Source organism: Onychomys torridus, chromosome 15 (assembly GCF_903995425.1).
Source record: "Onychomys torridus chromosome 15, mOncTor1.1, whole genome shotgun sequence".
In the NCBI taxonomy this organism is placed as follows: domain Eukaryota; kingdom Metazoa; phylum Chordata; class Mammalia; order Rodentia; family Cricetidae; genus Onychomys; species Onychomys torridus.
Genome location: NC_050457.1, coordinates 51,413,824 through 51,437,339, shown reverse-complemented (window position 1 = coordinate 51,437,339; position 23,516 = coordinate 51,413,824). Strand labels below are relative to the sequence as shown.

The following is a 23,516-nucleotide window of genomic DNA, read 5'->3' as shown; positions in this document are numbered from 1 at the left end:
TAAGTGTTACTGGGTTTTCTTACAGGGATATGGGTGAAGGGTTACTTACAGGACTCAAAGACAGCCATATCACCAAAATCCCACCCCAGTGTGGGTGACAGCTCACTAAAGCTGAAAACCTGGAGCACACTGCATGGCCTCAGGCAGCTCAACAGACTGAAGAGCGTCCTTTCCAGGTAATTCAGTTGGTCTGGGCCTCTTCCAGACAGCTCAGCTCTCAGCTCTCTTGGCAGACCTTACAGCATATATATATATGCTTGGAGAGGGAGGAGCCTAGTTGTATCTAGCCAGTTTCAGGGACTTCCTGAAACTACTGAGTTGTTTACTTCCTAAGCTTAATGAGCTTCCCTGCAGGATGAACTGTTCCACTTCCCAGTAAACATCCTGTTGTGTTTTACTGAGCTTTGCTCCAAGATGGAAATTTTAACTTTGGAAGAAAATGATATATGGTAGCTTTATATTATTTTTCTAAAGACTTGAGGACAGACGTAGTGTGTGTGTTCACATGCATATGGTGACCATATTCCTTAACACCATTCACCTCGGCTCTTTTGGGTCTCTCACTGGCCTGAGACCATAGGCTGGAGCTGAGCAGCCCAGTGATGCAATTGTAGATGCCCACCATGCCTGGCTTTAAAAAGAATTAATTTATGTGTATGGATATTTTCACAGCATGTATGTCTGTGCGTCATGTGCATACCTGGTGCTTGAGATGGATGGAAGAGAGTATCAGATCCTCAGGAATGTGAGTCAACCTGTGGGTTCTGGGACTGGAAGAGAAACCAGTGCTCCATCGCCACGCCATCTCTCCAGCTCTGTGGCTTTGAATGTTTGTCTTAATTGCATTCATTTGTGCATCTATTTATTTAGTGGATGTGTGTGTTGTGTGCTTTTATGTCACAGTGTTAGTGTGAATGTCAGTGTTCAGAAGTCACTTCTGTCCTTATGCTGTATGGATCTTAGGGACCAGACTCAGATGTCAGGCTTGTGCTAAGCACATTTGTTTATCCTGGCAGCCATCTTGCTGGTTGGCTTCTTTCTTTTTCTTTTCTTTCTTTCTTTCTTTTTTTCTTTCTTTCTTTTTTTCTTTTCTTTTTTTTGTTTTGTTGTTGTTGTTGTTGTTGTTGTTAAATGAGGTTCCAGAACTCAGGTCCTTCTGCTTGTTCAGAGGCACTTTTACCAACTGGGCTATCTATCTCCCCAGCCCCAGACAGAATTCTTTGCTCTGTATCCCTGGCTGGCTGCAGCCTCTCTGTACCCCAAACTGGCCTTTAACTAGCAATGCCCCTGGTTCTACCTCTTAAGTGTTGGGATTACGGGTGTGCTGCACGGTACCCCAGTTCATTCAGATTAATTCTTAAGGGATCTGGCAATTGTATGCCTTTGCTCCTTACCAGAAAGCCTCCAGCTAGATGATAATTTTGTGCTCTTTTGGCCAGGGTGTCAGGTCTCCATACAGGACTGGAGAGATGACTCGGATCCATGCTTTTGACCACTAGTCAAAGTCCTGTGGGGTCAGAACTGGTTTTACAAGCTGCTGCTGATGAAGAAGGGGACATCCCCAATGACCTGCTGATATCTGACTAGCCAATGCTGCTGGCTGGCAACAGGCCCAGGCTGGGCCACTCCCAAGCCTTACTCAGGTACCTTGGATCTGGAAACGGGTGAAAGTGAGTCTGTGTTAGTCCCAGATCTGAAAACTACAGGGCGAGTGTTTTTCAGTGTCACATTTCCCTTCCCCTGAACCAGCAGAGACCAAGGAAACAACAGAGATGAACTGAGAAAGCCTGCAGATGAAGACCCTGAGATGCAGAAGGCGCGTAGGCAACATTCAAAACTGTGTGAAGAGGTTGCTAGGGGACTGGAGAGATGGCTCAGTGGTTAAGAGCACTGGCTGCTCTCCCAGAGGACCCAGATTCGAGCCTCAGCATTTCTATGATGGTTTACAACTACCTGTAACTCTAGTTCCAAGGGACCCAATGTCCTCTTCTGATCTTTGACAAATGGTGCACAAACCATACATGCAGGCAAAACACCTACGCGCAGAAAGTAATAAAACAAACAAACAAACAAAGAAGTCGTTGAAAGCCAGCCAGGCCTACCTTTGCTTTCTGATAATATCTTGACATTTTGGAATATTTTTTCTTCCACTTTCTTACAGATATACATAAATTAAATCATGATTTTTTTTTTGGTGTGATTTTTTTAAAACCCATGCCTTTATCACTTACAGATTATACTGTAGGCGTTTCTCTGTCAATATCCTTCAAAAATGTAACTCATGATAATTAATGTCTTTGATATGGATCTAACTAAGTGGATATGAGTGCAAGGGATGATTCCACTTTACTCCTTCTATTTCTAAGAATGAGATCTGTGATGGAACTATAGAAAAGAAGACAGCTGGTCAACATGGAGAGGTGGCACTGATCTCTGTCAAATGGGAGAGAAGAAAAGATCTGGTATAATGCAGTTTCCTTGGGAAATGTATCACCGGGAAACGCCGGTGTTTTCTTTCTTCTTCACCATTTACCCAAACAGAGCGAAGTGGTTTTAGAAGAAAATGTCAACATTTGCTAAGCACTCCCCTGTAACAGGCACTGAGCTGTGTGCCTTATACAGAAGACTCCTTTAGAAGTACTCAAATATTTATCTGTAATATTGAGTTAACAAGTGGGTATTTCTAAGTCCCTTGTCGATACTGCAGGAGAAAAGGCAACAGGATAAGCCTGGGTAGAGTTTCACAGAAGATGAGTATTTATGAAACTAGTATTATGTTAATACGAAAGTTAAGGTAAAGTACCCAGAAAGGCCCCAGGCTGCCTGAATAGCCTTCCCTGGAGGCCCCACTCTGTACACCTCATGGTTGGCTGTTGAGCAGCACACAGATAGCTTCTGTCCTGGGAGCCTTTCTCTAGACTCTGGGCATTGTTTTCATTTTGTGAAGGCAGAAAGGGCTAGTGATGAAGGTCCCAAAAGAGAATTCACATCTTTATCCTAAGGGTAATCAGAAAGCCCTGTAAAATGTTTGGTGAGCTTTTAAGCTGCTAAACTCTCTCTCTGCTCTGGTTACTTCCTTGTAAAATGTATCTTTTCATAAACCCTAATGATAATCTATCATCATTTGTTCTTATACCCACAGATAAGTGCAGTCCTCACCTCATCAAGGAAACTTCTCTTTGTAACAGATGGAGACCATCGAAGAAAACAGCCAATCAAAATGTAAAGTTGTAGAGCCTAGTCTCAGTGGCTACATCTAGAAAACACGCCTGCACCTAAGGTTCCGTGTTGCGGGACATTTGTTTACACTACGTGAAGCTGTGTCTATGTTTTTGCCTCATCTGCCTAAGACACCTGATTGGTTTAATAAAGAGTTGCCAATCGCTAGGCAGGAGAGAATAGGCAGGATTTCTGGGCAGAGAGAGGAACTCAGGGGTTAGAATTTGGTGCAGCAGGAGAGCCCAGTGAGACACGGAGGGAGTTGGACATACAGAATGGAGAAGAGGTCAAAAGCTATGCGGCAGAATGTATAATGATAGAAACAGGTTAATTTAAGTTGGGTTTGTTTTGTTTTGTTTTTCAAGACTGGATTTCTTTGTGTAGTTTTGGTGCCTGTTCTAGATCTCGCTCTATAGACCAGGCTGGCCTCGAACTCACAGAGATCTGCCTGGCTCTACCTCCCAAGTGTTGGGATTAAAGGCATGTGCCACCACCACCCTGCTAATTTAAGTTTTAAGAGCTAGTTGGGAATGAGCCTAAGCTAAAGGCCAAGCTTTCATAATAAATAATAAGTCTCGGTGTAATTATTTGGGGGCTGGTGGTCCAAAGAGAGTCCAGTGAACAAGGCTGGTACACATGGAAGCCCAGCCCATATACCCAAACCTAGGGTTTGAGAGAGCTGAGAAAAGTGCAGAACACAGAGCCCACTGCTTGTTGGGGTACAGAGGTGTGGCTCCTTTAAGAGGTCCTGCTATGCAGCTAAGCATCTGAATGGTATGCTCCTAGACAGAATGAGAGACTACCCAGAAACACCTGTCACAGCATGTACCCAGCAACTTCTCACAGTGCTGGGGCAGGTAAATGAGGCTCCAGGCAGCAGGGGCCCTCGGGCATGAAGCTTGGAGACAGGGGAAGGCAGAACCAGCTGCCGGTGCCATGTGCTAAGCATGTGGTAACCTAGCCATTTAAGGTTTGGCTCACGCAATCAGAGAAGGCTGCAGGCACGGAGTAAAGCCAGGTCCAGACTGAGAACCTCTAAACATGAATGTATGCTTGGAAACGTGCTTAGGAGCTGAAGAAAGAAAAGAAAATGGGTAAAGATAGTCATAGAAAAAATAGTTTTAAAATGATAGTCTTTAAAGAGAGTAATGTAAAAAGAATAAGCCACATAAGGATGGGAAATATACAGGACATCTGGATCCTGTGTGTTGATTTGTTGATTTTGATTTTTTTTCAGAGCTGAGGATGAAACCCAGGGCCTTGCACTTGCTAGGCAAGTGCTCTACCACTGAGCTAAATCCCCAACCCTGACTTTGAATTTTTTGAATGCTGATGAGTGAAGGTCAAACACTGCTGAGAAATATAGGATTATCAAAAAAAAAAAAACTAATAAATTAAACTAGCCTATATATTTTAAGGATGTCTTAACTTCAGAATGGAAGTCAGGAAATGTGTTGTGTTGGGTGAGAGGTTATGCCTTTGTTTCTACAGGAAACCAAAAGCTATGGGTTCCTCTAAAATTAATAAAGACCAGATTTGACAAGGGGAGACCTCCTGAAACTCTTGGCTGCAGACATGAAGAAAGAAACCAAGAAAACCTACAAGACAAGTGATATAAAAGCTAATCCCTCTACATGTGAACAGCTCTGGATGAAACATGATAAATCTTGTCGGCTACAGAGTCCTCATGACTTATTACTATATGCCGTCCTTTCATATGGCATGAATAGAGATTTATATTATAGTTTTGTTATGTAGTCCAAATGGACTTACCAAATTAACAGATGCCTTTTACTAGCTCAAACACAGAAAATCATCTTTAATTGATTTGTGCACAATGCAATCCCATACTTGTGTTAATGCAGACATGCAAGTTACCTTTAAAAGTTTGTGTTTTGAGAACAAAAGGACCAGACACCAATAAAAAAGACACGCAGTGCAGGTGATACAGCCTCTCAGAGTGCCTCTGTTGCAGTTTGCTCAAAAATCTGCATCCAGAACAACTTCAAAGCTGCTAGCTGAGATGGTCCAGCCTCACAGACTACTGCAGCCAGGACTTCAGACAAACGCTGCACATCCCATCACAACAGAGACTGGGTAACAAATGATACAGCTGGCTCTCCCAGGATTGACCATCACCCCAATTTCCTCAGGGTCCCCTAAAGAGGCTGTCACTCTCATACAGCAGGAAGTAATTTTAAGATCGAGATGCCCACATTTCCAAGAGGTGGAGTGGGTGGGTTTTGGCCATTCGGTGGGTTATGGATGGTTGTCATTGTTTAGGTGGAGTTGGTTGCAACAATTGGTCATGGTCAGAGAGGAAACTAAGCAAAGGAGGTTAGATTCAGGGAATCTCTTTCTGAAAAGAGAAAGGGGAGAATATAGGAATGATAAGATAAAAGGATAGATTATTTTAAACTAAAAAACAACTATTAATCTCAAATATTTTATACTGGTATGGATTTTTGCAAATTGATACAAATTTCAGGTTATTTTTGTTAGAACATACTGTATATGTTTCTACTCTTGTTCAAGATATTTTATAGTGATACAAATTTAAGGTTATTTTTCTTATACATATTGTACATATGTTTCTAATCCGGTTTAAGGTATTTTTGTATATTGATACAAATTTAAGGTTATTTTTGTTACAATATACTATACCTATGCAGCTCATTTAAAAATGTAATGTAGGAGTTGGGGATTTAGCTCAGTGGCAGAGCACTTGCCTAGCAAGTGTAAGGCCCTGGGTTCGATCCTCAGCTCCAAAAAAAAAAAAAAAAGTAATGTAAAGCTCCAGTCCTTGAAAGCTATTATTATAAACTATTTAGGATAATTAAGAAATATAGGTTAGTAGTTAGTCATCTATAACAATCAAACTTGTAGTCATGTTAGGTATGTTTTCAAGGTTAAACAGAGATATATTTTAGGTAGATAGGTGGTCTTCAAATACTTTAGAGACATACAGCATAACACTTTCCATGACAGTGAGAGATACATTTGCTCCTGGCAGTACCAATCTAGTTTTTTAAAAAAAGGATGATGGGCATTGAAGAACCTCCATATGGAGTTGCTTTCATTTGTGACAAAGTTAGCCACTGGGCAAGAAACTGCCCTTGCATTGACCGCACAACACAGAAGTCAACTACTGAACTTCCCCAGGACAAAGTAGGCCAGTCTTTCAAAGTTTCTGCTTCACAGAAAAGTCTGGCCAGGCGGTGGTGGCCCACGCCTGTAATCCCAACACTCGGGAGGCAGAGCCAGGTGGATCTCTGTGAGTTCGAGGCCAGCCTGGGCTACAGAGCTAGTCCAGGACAGGCTCCAAAGCTACAGAGAAACCCTGTCTTGAAAAACCAAAAAAAAAAAAAAAAAAGTCTGTCAGATGTTCTATGCCTGTAGACTGAAGATGGATGCCCCAACATTGCAGAGGAACCTTGGGTGACTGTTCAAGCAGCCAGCTGTTTCTGTCATTTCTATAGTTTTGGAAGTTGCTTACTCTGTACTTCCTGTTTACTCAGGTAATATTTTATCCTTCTGGGGTCTCTGATAGAGTTGAAGATGAGGTAGTTATAGTTACAGTTTTCCTTGTTACCAAATTCAGAAAAGAAACTTACAAAAGAGATGTAAAGTTTATAAGGTTGAGAGACATAAAAGCTTAAGTTTATCTAAGTTGTTTTAAGGTCTGTAACTAGAGTTTTCCCGGTCCTGCCTGGCCCACAGTCAGGACAAATCTCTCTCACCGGCCAATCCCACAGATGCTCAGACCCAACCAAGTAAACACACAGAGACTTATATTGCTTACAAACTGTATGGCCATGGAAGGCTTCTTGTTATCTAGTTTTTCTATCTTAAATTAACCCATTTCTATAAATCTATACCTTGGCACGTGGCTCATGGCTTACCAGTATCTTACATGCTGGTACTCATGGAGACAGCTGGCAGAATCTCCTGACTTAGCCTTCCACTTCCCAGAATCCTCTCTCCTTGTCCCACCTATACTTCCTGCCTGGCTACTGGCCAATTAGTGTTTTATTTATTAACCAATCAGAGCAACACATTTAACATACAGAACATCCCACAGCAAAGATCTAAAAAGATATTTTTAGGATGGTAATGTAAGTTATAATAGAAAGTGGTTTAGGTCCAAAACTTTGGACTCATCAAAATGGGATAAATAATAGAGTAATTGCTCCAAATTTGCCAAATACAAACAGAGTGGACATTGTGAATGTAATTGTACTTATTATATATAATTTTACTACATTAGAATTAAAATCTTTCCTTTTTATGTAGATAAAAAGAGGGAAATGTTGCAGGATATCTGATCACACTGTGTAAAAATGTGTTGTTATTTTATTCTGATTGGTTTAATAAAGAGCTGAATGGCCAATGGCTAGGTGGGAGAGGATAGGCAGGACTTCTGGAAGAGAGAGAATGCAGGGGAAGAGGTATGCAGAGATGCCAGTGAGACACAGAGGGAGTCAGATGTACATTATGAAGGAGAGGCAACAAGCCCCATAGCAGAACATAGATTAATATAAATGGGTTAGTTTAAGTTATAAGAGTGAGTAAGATAAGGCCGAACTTTCATAATTAATAAAAAGTCTCCATGTCACTGTTTGGGAGCTGGCAGCCCTGACAAGAAAGTCTGGCAACAGCTCAGGGAACATTGAGGAAGAGGGGGGCGGAAAGATTGTAAGAGCCAGAGGATCAGGGAGTTTGCTGTGAGATTATGTCTCCTAGTAATGTCAGAAGTTAAATCCACAATGACTCACCAATATGACTGCCCAAATATGAGCTGAACAAGGACAACACCAATGGACGTGCCAAAATAGATAAGGAAACGCTCAAGAGGCCTCAACTCAACCCAAAGAGCTGTAGGCAACTGAGGCAAGCTGAGAGTGGGAGAGGTGGTTTTCTCCAGGGAAGAGCACGCCAATTGGTTGTACAAGTGCCAGTCAGCCCTGAAAGTATACATACAAATAACATTATACATATTGAGCAGGTTATAGTTAGGAATATATATGTATATACATGTATATATTTGCATGTAATATTAATTAGTGAAAAAAGGCCATGAATTTCAAGGTGGGCAGGAGTGGTATATGGGAGGGTTTGGAGGGAAGAAAGGGAAGGGAGAAAAACCAAACAAACAAACAAAACCATTCTCCTTCCCTTCTGACAGTTTTACAGCTCATTGTTATCATGATCCTGTCTTTGACTACTAACATACATGTCCAATTGAGACAAACAGGTCTGGGACTGTTCCTCTGCCAATGATTAAGACACCAGCGGCAGGTTGTTAGGAATGATATTCATTTAGCCTCCTGAGCTTTCTGGGCAACTTGGTGACCTTGCCAGCTCCAGTGGCCTTCTTGTCCATGGCTTTGACGATACTCACGGCAACTGTCTTCCTCATATCACAAACAGCAAAACCCAGTGAAGGATAGTCAGAGAAACTCTCAACATATACAGGCTTACCCAGGTTATTTCAACAATGGCTCCATCTCCAGATCGAAAGCATTTAAGGCTGTCCTCCAGAGTCTTACCAGAATAACAGCCAATCTTTTCTTTAAGCTCAGCACACTTGCATGCTGTGGGAGCCGTATGACAATCCATAACCAGCACTAATTTGCCCTGGACGGATAGTCACCTGAGCAGTGAAGCCAGTGGCTTCCACTAGAGGGTCATTTTGGTGTCACCAATAACACTACCACATCTAACATCTTTGACCAGCACATTATTTACATCGAAACTCAGACTGCCCCCCCACAAAGAGCTTTACTGACAGCCCTATGGCTCATTTCAGCAGACTTAACCTCAGTTGCCAACACTGACTGGAACAAAGATAACCACCATGGCGAGGTGTAAGAACACCAGTCTCCACTCTACCCTAATACTACCAATTTTACAGATATCTTGGAGGGAAGCCATGGAGGTTTTTTGGTTGGATGAGTTGGTGGCAAGATGAAATCCAAAGCTCCCAGCAATGTGGTTCTACAGGCAGCCCACTCTTTACAGGTGACTTTCTATGCCTTGAGCCAAGGCATGTTATCATTTGACTCTAGCATGCTGTCACCATTCCAACCGAACTGGTACAAATGCTCCTGTAACTAACTTTTTTAATGTAGGTCCTGATTGCCTCAACTGCATCCCCTCATCTCTTCTGGCTGTAGGGTGGCTCAGTGGAATCTGTGGTGGATCATATGGTGACCACTGCTGCAAAGTTCCAGCATTTCGACATTGCCAATTACAGCTCTCTACCACCTTTTTACTTTCCTTTTTAATGATTCTATATATTAGGGGAGTTTCCTTTTGCCTTTTCCTTTGGGAAATTTTGTGTGAGCTTTGGTTAGGGATGAGGCTATATACAATGGCCGTCTCTGAACAAAATAATTCTTTGGAAAAAGTCCTGCCACCGTGGAACTATATTATAGCACAATAACTCTGCCTCCCCTCTGATTACACCAAGAATAGAAAAGTTAAAAATTTACTAACTGGGCATACCTGGTCCCAGGGATGAAAAACACACAATACAAGGGCAAGAATTCAGTTATAACTAGAGAATAGTGCCCATGATTAGTGGCTTACTAGATGAATGGCAAGACCTGGGATACCCCACGGGGAACAGATTCTGTTAGGAAGTTAGACTGACTTGATCCCCCTCTGCTCTATACAGGAGCATACTTTGAAGGAATCAAAATGGTATGGTATAATAGGAAAAAAGCGTAAGATGTCAGGACCTTCCCTTTGGGAGCTTATGAGGGGAACGGGCCCATATTATAAGACTAAGGCGCAAAGAAATGCAATCAGGAAACAGCTCAGTGCTTGTGCTCATGGTACAAACACTACATCATGTCCCTTGAAGAATAAAAATTGCTCTTATGGATTTGTTTCTCAGGACTCAATGTTCAATACCTCCTGACCACAAGGACTGAGACCATGCAGGAGGAAGTGTAAGGAGACACCTGGCAAGGTTATTGAACCTCAGAGGACAATGGGCATTTAGATTCTTGCTAAATTTACTGGGTTTTTTGTTTCTTTGTTTTTGTTTTGTTTTGTTTTGTTTTTTTGTTTTGTTTTTCAAGACAGGGTTTCTCTGTAGCCTGTCCTGGACTAGCTCTGTAGACCAGGCTGGCCTCGAACTCACAGAGATCCACCTGCCTCTGCCTCCCGAGTGCTGGGATTACAGGCATGAGCCACCACTGCCCGGATGGGTTTTTGTTTTGTTTTGTTTTTGTTTTAGTTTTTGCTTCAAGAAAAAATGCTGTAATGACACTGATGACCACTTTCACCCTGAAATCACTAAGTATGCTTTCAATATTGCTTATGGTTAAACTATAATGCAATTATAGAGTATATAAGGTGCAGCCTGACCCGGGCGGTGGTGGCGTATGCCTTTAATCCCAGCACTCGGGAGGCAGAGGCAGGTGGATCTCTGTGAGTTCGAGGCCAGCCTAGGCTACCAAGCAAGATCCAGGAAAGGTGCAAAGCTACACAGAGAAACCCTGTCTCGAAAAACAAAACAACAACAACAACAACAAAAAGGTGCAGCCTGTTTTCAATAAATGGGCAGCCATCCTGACGCACCCTCAGATTGCATCAGTCTCCTTACCTTGCTGACTGACTCTACACCTCCTCTTTGGGACCTGAACCCACTGGAGCTGGACTCTGGCAGGAATCCATTTTGCTAGAACCAACAATTAGCTGTATAAGCCAGAAGAGCATGCTCATGGGTCTTGCTCCTTCTTGGATATACCACCTTCAAACTCACTAACACCAGCAGCATAATCAGGGTAGCACAATCAACCTGAGATGTGACTGTAATAATGTTTTTGATAAAAAATCTCTGTGTCCTGGAGCATCATGTTTGCTGGTTTCAGATTTCTGTAGGGAGATATCAATAAGTGATACCAAGCTCAACTTTCAGTGTGTTCAAGGCTCAGGCACACTTGAAGGAGCCTTGTCCCATCCCAGAAGGCTCCTTTTCAAATTGTACAATGGTTCGCTTGTCAACCCACCACAACGCTGTAGACTGGATGAGCAATGAATGACAATGTTGGTGTGTGTCTTTTCCTTCCCAGTTTTGGCTTCAAGTTATCAACACCTGCATTCTGACAGCAAACCCCTTGCAAAAACAAAACAAAACAGACATTGCTTCTTCCATGTGTATTTAAGTTGAAATCAGACCCCCTGCTTATAGTACTGGTCCATTGCTTCCGTATCCTATAGGAGGCCTCATATTGGGGTGAAGCTTGATATCCAGGAGCCATAATGGAAAGAAGGACCCAGAAAAGAAAACCTGGTCTAAGTGGAGAGAGAGAATCTAACAAAAATGTGGCACACTGTGATCCAAATTCTGGGATGCGTCATAGACTGAGTGGACAGCCATTGGGATTCCTGTGTCTCAGTCACTCTTCAGCCATGGGCATCCATTGGAATTCCTGCATCTCAGTCACTCTTTGTCTTGACAGCTTGGCTGTTTTCTGCCTGAGTCAGACCTGGATAAGTTCGCCTTGTGCCTGGAGCACACTGAGCCCTTATTCCCTGGCGTCTGCTATGTTATTATGAAGAAAACCGACAATTTGTGGATCTGCTCACACAGGAGATGTATGTATCAAACTGGCTCTGCATAAGGCAGGAAATGGCTTGTGTTATGTTATGTTTTCCTCACCACCTACTGTAAACAGACGCTGTTTAATTTCTTGGCTTTTAACTAATCTTGCAAAAGTCACAAAACATTTCTTTCTTGGAGTCTGGTTGCTCTTTGCCTGTGCTCCACAGCTTGAAGGACTTGGCGGGTGGGGCAGGGCTGCTTACCATGCTCCCAAGGTTGTTAGAGGTTCTTAAAAGCAGATGACAGCTATGGAAGTCCTCTGTGTCTTGAAGGCATTATGTAGCTATTTTATTGAACAAAAGTTCAGCATTAAGTTAAGGACTAAATCCCTTAATCATCCAGCTAATGCAGTGTGTTTAATAAAGGAAAGGACAGTGTGGGTCAACTCTTCAATTCTGGAAGGTCAGCCTTGTAACCAGAATCCTGAGACTGGGCACAAGTTACCTCTCTGGTAGAAACAGGAACCACTGCCAAACGCCCACTGGGCTTTGAGGATGCAGAACACTGCTCCTTTATGAAGGATGGGCTGCCCCACATTCCAGACTGAGCAGAAACCAAGTAACTCTGATTGAAGCAGGAGGAAGCTGGCAGTGCCTGTGAGGCTTGGGCGTGGGAGGAGGCTGCCACAGTGACCTGTGTAATACATTGGCACTCTACTCCTTACTCAGTGGGGTGAGAAAAGCAAGAGGAAGAGAGGTGGACCTAAACAGCGTCTGACCACTCACACATTTTAATAGGAACAACCTGAAAGCATTGTTTTTGTAGTAGTTAAACATTGACGATCTCCTATTGTACCGAGAGTTCTGAAAGAATATTACGGTTGTCTGAATGAGAACAGCTCCCACAGGCTCATATATTTGAAGGATTGGTTGGTCTCCAATTGGTGGAACTATTTGGAAAGGATTAGGAGGTGTGGCTTTGTGGGAGGAGGTGTGTCACTGAGAGCGGGCTTTGAGATTTCAAAAGCTCATGCCATTCCCAGTGACCTCTCTGTCCCGTGCTTATAGATCAGATATAAGCTCTCAGTTACTGATCCAGCATCATGTCTACCTGCCCATTGCCAGGCTCTCTACCATGATGGTCATGGACTGTCTCTGAAACGGTAAGGCCCCATTAACTGCTTTCTTCTACAAGTTGACTTGGTCATGGTGTCTCTTCACAACATTAGAAAAGTAACTAAGAGAGAGAGAAGGGAGAATAATAAACAGAAAAACAACTTTAGAGAGAGCTCGCAAGAGAGACAGTACCAGCATATACCATATGCTCTTGCCTGTGTATAAAAGGGGACACATTTGAATGTCTAACTTTGGTTACAGCACCAACTCTCCTCCCCCAAGCAGGCCTGCGCCACAGTAGGCTCCCCGTGCACACATCATGCCTTGCTTCTACAGTACTCCACAGAAGAAAGCCCAGACTCCTTTCAAGTATTTTCCTGCTCACAGGAACATCATAGAGGGACCAGCCAATTTGGAACTTGCTGGGATCAAAAAGTCATCTGTCCCACATTTTAAAACGGCTTTAGGTGGAGGATGCCACTGAGGTTATGGCAAATGTTAGTATTTGCATGCATTATAAAATCCAGGTTCTGTCTGTACCTACTTTGGATTATGTTATCATATATCAGTTGTTCTAAGTCTCATATTATGAAGGGAAAGTGCTTTCCAATAATATTCAAAAGTCTGGCTGTCTTAGGGTAGTTTCAACTGCAATGGAGATGCTAAGGGCAGGGGAATGGATTCAGACCAATTTTTCAACCTTGAGCGGTTGTCATGCAGGGTCAGACGCATCTTTGCTGGGGTGGGGCCTGCTCTGTGCACTGTGGATATTTGGCACCACCATAAGCCACTAGAGACTAATAGCTGTCACTTTACCCCAAGTTGTGACAAATATCCCCTGCAGGAAGGAAGGTGGCAATCTGAGAAGCCATGACTTTGTTGAACCTCATTTGTTGTATTAATAGAAAATAGTATGGTGAAACATGACAATACTCACACCATTCATCTTACCCTCACGTTGTGTAGGAGGGGGTCACATTGAGAAACAATGAGTCTTTTAAACCTCATTTATTGCATTAATAGAAACCACTATGGTGAAGCATGCCTATAATGTTAAAAAAAATATGAGTTAGAGCGGAGGTTATATCCTGCTTGGATAGATAACAATGCTTCTAGAGGGTATGTGAGATACGCTCTTATGACGATTGGTCAGAGAGGCCCCAAAGGCCTCCAAAACACCACTGACTCCAGCCATCCCTCTTGGCTGCCCACCAGAACTAGATGATAAGACCCTGTCGCTGAAGACATCACACACTTTGATTGCAAGATATAGAGAAATGGAGCTGGAACAGAGCTGGAAGCTTCAGACTGGCCCAGTAGCTTTCACCATGCTGGAAGGTGCTATGCAGGCTGCTGGGGAGGAAAGGCATTGATGATCTGACTAAGATGTGAACCTTACAAACTATAATACCAATCTATCTGGCAAGATGTGCCCACTGGTGCTAGTGGCATGACTGTTACAGGAGCAACCGGCTGCTTTACGATTGGATTTGGCCAGTGTGCAGGAGGGACTTGAAGTTTGTTACTGTGAACCCAATCAAAACATCATGGTAAGCCAGGTGGTGGTGGCCCACACCCTTAATCCCAGCACTTGGGAAGCACAGCAGGTGGATCTCTGTAAGTTCGAGGCCAGCCTGGTCTACAAAGAGAGTTCCAGGACAGTTGGGGCTGTTACACAGAGAAACCCTGTCTCAAAACAAACAAACAAACAAACAAACAAACAACAAAACCTCATGGTTGAAGAGGCTGTAGGGCGGGGGGGGGGGACGACCTCACTATTATTCCTTAGCCAAATTGACTTGGTGTCAAACTGTCTCCTAAACTTGTATGTTTATAACCATGGACAAATGCTTTCCTTAGCCGTAATAAGAGAAGATTCTCTTTACAGTGAATGGGAGTGATTGCAGAAACTCTTGACTATAACAAGGTGCTAAGAAAAAGGAACAGTTGAATGCTAATTTCTTTTCTTCTTTTTCTTTTCTTTTCTTTTTCAAGACAGGGTTTCTCTGTGTTGTTTTGGTGCCTGTCCTGGATCTTGCTCTGTAGACCAGGCTGGCCTCGAACTCACAGAGATGCACCTGCCTCTGCCTCCCGAAAGGCGTGCACCACTACAGCCCGGCTGAATGTTCGTTTCTAAACAGGGCATTTACACCACCCTCTTTCCAAGGCTCAGGGAACATTGTGGCAAAAGAGCTGGAAATAATGTTAGAGCCAGCAGACAGGAAAAAGACTATAAAATGCTATCTTCTGGGTATGACACAGCAATTGAAATCATGAACACAGCAGTTGTGGTTGCCCATAGCCAGTTATGGATGGAAGAGGGGTTCATGGAGCCTTACCTCTCCCTACTGAGCTACTGAAGGATTCTGGGGGAGGGGGGTCAGATATATATATATATCCACTGTTGAAACCATTATGGATAGTTGGTCACATAGACAGTCTTGGTTAAAGTCACTGGATCACAGAACAAAATAAAAATACATGAACATAAAAAGGGAACTTGTTGGGATGTTGGGAGGAGTTGATAGGTTTGGGAGAAAGCCAAAAGAGGGTGTGGACAGAATAATCAGAATGCATTACATACATGAAATTGCACATGGATAAACATAATTATTCATTGTTTTAAAGTGGAAAGGCTCTCCTCTGTGCAGGGCTGAATTGCTTTGACAAGGCAGTTCTGAGCAGGAGCGAGGAAGCCGCAGGCAGGTTAACACTGGACTGTTTTTCTTGTGAGGTTTTGAAGCACAGGGACCTTCCCTACTCCAGTTCAAGTTGCCTGGGCCCCTGTAGCTTAGGTACTGTCTCTGGGCTTAGGAATAATGGCTGGTCTGTTGGGGGATTTTCTTCCTTCCTGGGGGTTGCAGTTTAATTACGTGGCATGAATGACTTCATTTTGGGCTTCTGGGGCCTGGTGCAGAAACTCAATCTGGAACAGTGGCCTCCCCTAAATTCCACTGGACACTTGATAAATCTTCTGACACCAGCCATGGCATTTACAAAAAGGAATATACACACTGGTTTTGTAACACTGGGAGAAGCAGATGAGACACCCAATCCGCAGGCCTCCTTGAGACTAGGAAGAGCAGCTAAATATGTGAGGATTGCTTCATGCTGCAGAGGCCTGGATGCCTGGGTTGGGGGTTACTAGCATGTTAATCTAGGTGAGACTGTGCTAGTTAGGTGCCATGCTTAGTAGCTTTGGCAAACTTGCTGTCCCTAGCTGATCATGGAGGGAATTATGCCCATCTTCTAAGGGGTCCTTCTAACTGCAGCGAATGGTGCCCTGCCCACATCTCTGGTGGTGGTGTGTGATTTCCAAGAACAAGCAGCCCTCAGAGAGGAAAAGAATTGATGTGTCATCGTCCTCTGGTGAGTAGCTCTGAGCACACGCCACACAGTTGCTCAGAGACTGTGCCAGGGTTTTTTTAGCCCAGATGCCCAGAGCAAGTGCTCATGTGTACACACACACACACACACACACACACACACACACACACACACACACAGGTCTCATGCATCTCAGGCTGGCCTCAAATTTACTATGTACCTGAAGATGGCCTTAAACTTCTGATCCTCCAGCCTCTGTCTTCCAAGTGCTGCATTAAGAGCATGCACCACCACTCCTGGCTTTCATTCACACACTTCAATCTTTTTATTTTACACAAGTGAGTGTTTGCCCACATATGGTGCCCACAGAGGCCAGAAGGTACCAGATCCCTGGAACTGGAGTTGCAGACTATTGTAAGCCATCATATGGCAGCTGGGATCCTAAACCCAGGTCTTCTGCAAAAGCAGCAAGTGCTCTTAACCGCCAAACCACCTTTGCAGCCCCTCATCTGTGCACGTTTTATTGTCTGTTTTTTCTTTCCTATCTCAGTCTGCTGCTTCTTCAGCGCTGCTCAGGACTACTACCTAAGTATTCCTTGCACCCAAACTGCTATCTCAGAATCAACTTCTGAAGGGACCAAACTAAGACATCCAGATAGTAAACAAAGCCCTTCGGCAAACAGCCACGGCAGCAGCAGACCAGAGACTAGGCCCCTCCTGCAATCCTGACTTAGTTACAGTTTCTATTGCTGGCATGACACACCATGACCAAAAGCAACTTGGGAAGGGAAGGGTTTCTTATGCTTACACTTCCACATCACAGTTCCTCATCCAAGGCAGCTAGGCCAGGAACTCAAACAGGGTGGGACTCGGAGACAGGAGCTGATGCAGAGGCCATGGAGGAGTGCTGCTGACCGGCTTGCTCCTCATGGCTTGCTCAGCCTGCTTTCTTATAGAACCCGAGGATGTTCCTACCCACAAGAGGCTGGGCCTTCCCCACCAATCACTAATAAAGAAAATATTCTACAGACTTTGTCTGCCCATTCTTATAGAGACATTTTCTCCACTGAGGTTCCCCCTCACTCAGATAACTCTAACTTGAGTCAAGCTGACATAAACTAGCCAGGGCAGATTCTAAGGAACGAGGAGGCCTGCAGAAGGATCTGTGACAGACTGTCTAGTAACCGTAACCGTGAGTCTGTTGCTTGTAAATTTGATAGCATGTCACGAACTGACCTAAGTTAAGGTGATGGTTAACCTTTATTATCAACTTGGCTAGACTGAAAAGTGCCTATGCATAATGTACACTTCTGGAAATGTCTGGGAGGTGTTTCCGGACATAAAAGTAAGAGAAGAAAATCTTAAAATTAGTGCCATCTCATAGACGGGGCCAGACGGACTTCAAGGGGGAAAAGGAGAAAGCCCATGAGTGCAGGCATTTATTCATATCCTCCTTTCTGCTCCCTCTCTCTCCCCCTACCCTTCCTGACCAGGAGGTGAACGAACGCCTTCTCATTTTTGTGTAGCAGTCTCCTCTGAGTTGAAACATTCCATCCTAGAAGGAAGCTCCTTAGACTCAGGCAGTTCTAGAGGACAGTTTTTTAAGACTCAGGAAAAACCCAGGAAGTTCCTGAAATTGACTAAATACATATAAGCCTCTCCATCCCCAAGGTTAGACAAGCAGTAAGGACTGGGGAGTGCCTGGAAGACTTCATCTTTGTGTGTGTGTGTGTGTGTGTGTGTGCGTGTGCGTGTGTGTGGGTGCGTGTGCGCGTGTGTGTGTAGTTTTGCACCTTTCCTAGAACTCACTCTGTAGCCCAGGTGGGCCTCGGCCTCGAACTCAGAGATCTGCCTGCCTCTGCCTCCGAAGTACTAGGAATAAGGCATGTGCCGCCACCACCCAGCAATACTTCATCTCTTAAACTCCCTGCATGTAATGCAGTGATCCCCAGAGTCCTCACTCATGCTGGGATGTTTTTTTTTTTTTGTTTTTTTTTTTTGCCTGAGGATCGAACCCAGGGCCTTGCGCTTGCTAGGCAAGTGCTCTACCACTGAGCTAAATCCCTAGCCCAAGGGCTTTTGTTTTTATGCAGCTGCTTGGAGTCACCTGCTTCTCTTTCACCCATAGTCCATACTAACCCCAATACGCTCACTGGTTCACGAAGGTGAGCTTTGGTGGTATCGCTACTTTAGTCCTTCACTGGTCTTGGTATGGGTAAAATTATATGCTGCACATGTATTACCTTTGATATGTATGTCCATAACATATATGATTTATGATCTATGATAAATATATGTTCATAACACAGTCAAAATGCTGTTTTACTTAATGAAAGCCTAATTGATAGCGTTATTTCTAACATAGTCAAGAACAAGGGATGTTAATTTCCTGCTTGCTTCTGTCCTGGGGGAAACAATTACTTACAGAACCATCTTAAAAGACAACTGCTTTGCAGAAACTGCCCTTATCAAATCAATCCCACTTCTACAAGCTCAACAGCAGAGGAACTTCACCTCAGTGGCCATGAGATCCCACAAAAATCACAGTTAAATCTAACCATGTTGTAACAACATTAAAGTAACCCTGCTCAAACCTATACATGTTACGTGGGTTTGTAACTCGGGGCCCAGTCTTTCCCAGAGCATTAGGTCAGCCAGGTTGCCCGCCTAATTCAATGAAGAGTTTCTCCTTGGCGATCTCCAAATACACAGAAAGAATTCTTGCTAGAATTACTCTAAGTGTTACTCTGCCATTAGTCCCCCCAGGAGAAGTGTCACATGGCAGCCACACGTCCCTGCCGCCATGATGCACTCACTGCCTCCTAGAGACCCATAACCATGGACGTAAGTGATCATGGTCTGAAACATGAGCCACATCCATCATCTTTCTTCCTTCCAGCTGTTCCTGTGAGGTTCTGCGTCATGGTGACCAAGTCCAGCTGGTCATTCAGCAATTATGCCATTCTTCGGGCAACTACCAGCAGCTTGAGGAGGGTACAGGTGGGCAGGGATGGCAGCTCCTGAGCAGCTGGTGCTCTGCAGTGGAAGTCAGCCCCAGATCAAGGATCCCAGGTAGACAAACATTTTTAACAACACAAAGCAAACGTGTTCCCACTTGGGTGAAGGCCCACCCTGTCCTCAGGCCTCTGTGCACTTGGGAAAGCTTCACTCCTGAGGCAACGCAATGGCCAGTAGGCACTACAAACCATGACAGGAAGGGTTTAGACCTTGCCCTGCGCCTTAGCCTGCCGGTCCCATATAGGTTTGTGACTTGAAGGAATGAGGACGGGGTCGCTGCACTTTTTCCAGTCAACCACATTCCACAAGTACTTGCTCATCCCGCCTTTGAGACAGTTTTAACAACTCTGGGATAGATTTTCAAATTTTTATTATTTTTAGTTATGTATGTCTGCATGTGGGTGTGGGCACAGAAATGTAGGTGTCCTCAGAGGCCAGAGGCATTGAATCCCCTGGAGCTGAAGTTACAGAGGGCTGTGAGCTATCATACAGGTGCTGGGAATTGAACCCTGGTCCAGAGGGAAGAGCAGCAAGTACTCTTCACTACTGAGGCATCTCTCCAGCCCTTCACCCACCTGCTCTGGGGTAGATTTTGACAACACCTGAAGTGCTTATATTTTATAGCTACCTTTGGAATTGGTGTTCCTGCCCAGGATACGTTAATGCTAACCGTTCCTGGAATGGAAATTTTTACGAACATATTCTATAATAACAGCTAAATATACTGAGTATTTACATCATAATAGACATTTTATATGAACTTATTTTTAATCCCCTACAACTTCCCAGAGGTGGGTTCCATAAATGATGACCTTTTACCTGGTGGAAATGGCGATGGAGCGATGTTACGTGAAGCTTCAAATGTTACGCAGCAGTGGGGAGGACTCAGACGTTAGGCTTCAGGGAGCCCTGGTCATTCTCAACTAAACTTGGTGGCCTCCCCTGAAGCCAACGCCAGGATCAACTTGGAGAAATATGAACTGTTTCAAAATGTGAGGGGGGGGGGGGTGTGACTTGGTGGGAGTAAAAGGCTAGCCCTCCAAGTCTGTTTATGAATGAAAACCATACAGACACCTTCACTGGAAAGAGCATCCTCCATGGGAGCTGTGCCCCAAATGACAGCTAGCCCAGACTCTTCACCAGGAATATGATTGCGATGCCTAAAATCATCTCTGTTGGGGACTGGGGAGGGCAGACTTGGTCTGCCATTCAAGAGAGAGCAAGAACATTTTAAGAAAAAAGCCTCTGTCCACGAGCATCGAGACTAAACAGCATCTCTAATGTCAACCCTCTCTCTCTCTCTCTCTCTCTCTCTCTCTCTCTCTCTCACACACACACACACACACACACACACACACACACACACACACACACACAGAAATCTTTCTACCTACCTTCAATAACAGCAATTCCTACCTTTTTTAAAGTATGTTTTTTAAAACATTTATTTATTTAATCAGTACTCTACCTGCATGTATGCTTGCAGGCCAGAAGAGGACATCAGATCTCATTATAGATGGTTGTGAGTTATCATGTGGTTGCTGGGAATTGAACTCAGGACCTCTGGAAGAGCAGCTGGTGCTCTTAACTGCTGAGCCATCCTTCCAGCTTGCAATTCCGAGTTTTAATGGATATATCCACAAAAACAATTCAAGCCAAGAAAAATGTGTCTACTTTCAGAAGATTCACTGATGTACGGAGACATGACAGAAGAGAAGCAAGAGGTAGAACACATTGAGAACAGTGACCTAGACAGCAGATGATGGTGCAGAGACCAAGAGACCAGGGGGTAAGGCTGGGGAGGGCACACACATTCTAGTTCTTTCTACAATTCCAAAATAACTATATGAACCACTTTTCTCTTTTCCAAATCTCATTATATCTTCCTGGGGGTAGGTAGCTTCATAAGGCTGGGGCATCTCTCCCCGCTTAAATGACCAATACACTCCCACATATCTAACCCCTCCTGTGTCTCCAATTATTTCTTGGAGGATTTAAACTTCTTCCCAAATTAGTATAAACTATAGCCAGGCATGGTGGTACATGCCTTTAATCCTGGCACTTGAGAGGCAGAGGTAGGCAGATCTCTGTGAGTCCAGTCTATACATAATGAGCTCCAGGACCATGGGGGCTACACAGTAAGACCGTCTCACAGGGAACAAATGAAATACCTATCAGCCCAGGAGTATAAAGAAAGTTTGGCAAACATATAAACTGCCTAATTACTACTTCTAGATCAGTCCACTGCCACTATTCATTTTTAACATGCTTCTAGCTGGTCGTCTCCTACAGATCCATTAGCCCAGCTTAATTTTAGTTCCATCACAAAGTAACTACGAACATCACACTCAGACTCATCAAATAGCCAAGCAGTTGCTGTTCCTTTCTCCCTGTCACTTTCTTTCTCACTCACTGAAGACTGAATCCAGAGCCCTACGCATGCTAGGTGGGGTCCTCTACCCTGAGTTACATCACAAGCCTTTTTGTTCTATTGTTTTGATGTAAAGTTTAAATACAATGAAACACCCAAGTCTTAAGTGGACACTTTCTGGGCTTACACACACACACACACACACACACACACACACACACTTACACACACACACACACACACACACACACACACACACACACACACACTCTGCCCAAGTGCAACTGCCATGAGGATACAGACTGCTTCTTCAGAACACTACTGCGTCCTTTCTTATCCAGACTGTACCTCAGTCTGGAGTTTGGGCACAGGCTCTTGTTATCGGCTCTTGTTGAAACAACTGTAGTAGATTCTAACAAGGCCCTCAGGGGTAAAATGCGGCATACCTGTATTCTTCCCTACCCAGGAAGGGCATGCACTGGGCCTGTTTTGCTGGGCTTCAGTGAGCATGGCATATTCGCCCAGCCCAAACTGCTGTGAAGAGTTTTCTTTCTGTTTGGCTCTTCCCATCTCAGCTAAACCTCTCTAGAAACGACCTCAATGAGCCCTGAAGTTTGTCTCCTAGGAGAATCAAGCTGACAGTAAATGTCAGTGTAAGACCACACAGCACTGCAGATCCTATCCCTACGGCAGGTGCCTGTGCGACAGGTGTGTATGCATGCGTGCATGATTCCAGATGCTTAGCTCCAATTCGTCCTACCCCAAGGACAGTGTTCTAAATAGGAGCCATGGTGGGGGCATAACTATAGCCCTGGACAGCCACTACAACCAGAGGAGGAGCTCGGAAAATGAGCTTTAGTCAGGTTATTTCTATAGTCTGTCCCACAATGAGGCAGGGAGTAACATGAAGCACAGGGCTAGTTCTCAACAGGAACCATTTTCCATTCTGCTTCTTACTGGATAGGAAATGCTCCATTTTATTTCCTCATTAAGTGTCCCCTACTCCCCACACACACACGCTTGGCCAAAACCAAGAAAGAAGCAAAAGTGAGCGCAAGACCACAGATTGCACAAGACCAACCAAGAGATGGAGAAATAAGGAAGCTGTGACTCTCTAGGGTCTTAACCAGTTAAGAATATAATACAAATATCTAAGCAGGAAGTCTAGGAGGCAGCTGGGCGAGAGATGCTGGAGAGATGGCTTAGTGGTTAAGGACACTGGCTGCTCTTGTAGAGGATTCAGGTTTAGTTCTCAGCGCCCACATGGTGGTCTCACAACCATCTGTGACTCCAGTTTCAGGGAATCCAATGACCCCTTTTGACCTCTGCAGGTACACACACATAACATACATGCAGGCACACTCATGCATGATATAAAAATAAATCAATCACTACAATATTAAGTCTAAGATGGATGTGGCAGCCTATTAGGCACGGGGCATCTCAAGGCTGGCCAGACGGGGAAGGGTGTTTCAGGGTGTGGACAAACAAAGGCCTGAGAAGCCTGATGTGCAGGTGGGACAGGCCAGAGACAGAACAAAACAAACAACACCTTCAACCTGGTAAGCACTAAACAAGTGATGTAAAACCTTATTCTCTGAAGTCATTTGCTCTGGGCAAGCTCACTCTTCACATCTGGAAGAAAAACTAAAGCCTTTCTCTCAGCTTTAAATGAACGGAGATCCTTCCAGCACGAAATAAAATGGTGACGTCATAGATCCCCACAGAGCAAAGGTGCAACACTAGCTCATTTCAAAGACACACACACAAAAAGCCCCTTTTCTACTCACCCTGGTGTTGAGCAGACCATACTTACTTTTCTTCACAGCACTAGAAATGACGTTTGTTTATTTTGTGTGGGGAGCACAGACAAGAGGGTGCTTGTGTGTGTGTGTGGGGAGGGTGGTGG

General features: G+C 44.2%; 1 pseudogene; it reads right to left on the bottom strand.

Moving 5' to 3' along the window:
• Nucleotides 1–8,521: 8,521 nt before the first annotated feature.
• Nucleotides 8,522–19,556, bottom strand: LOC118596186 (annotated as a pseudogene).
• Between the last annotated feature and the right edge of the window lie 3,960 nt (nt 19,557–23,516).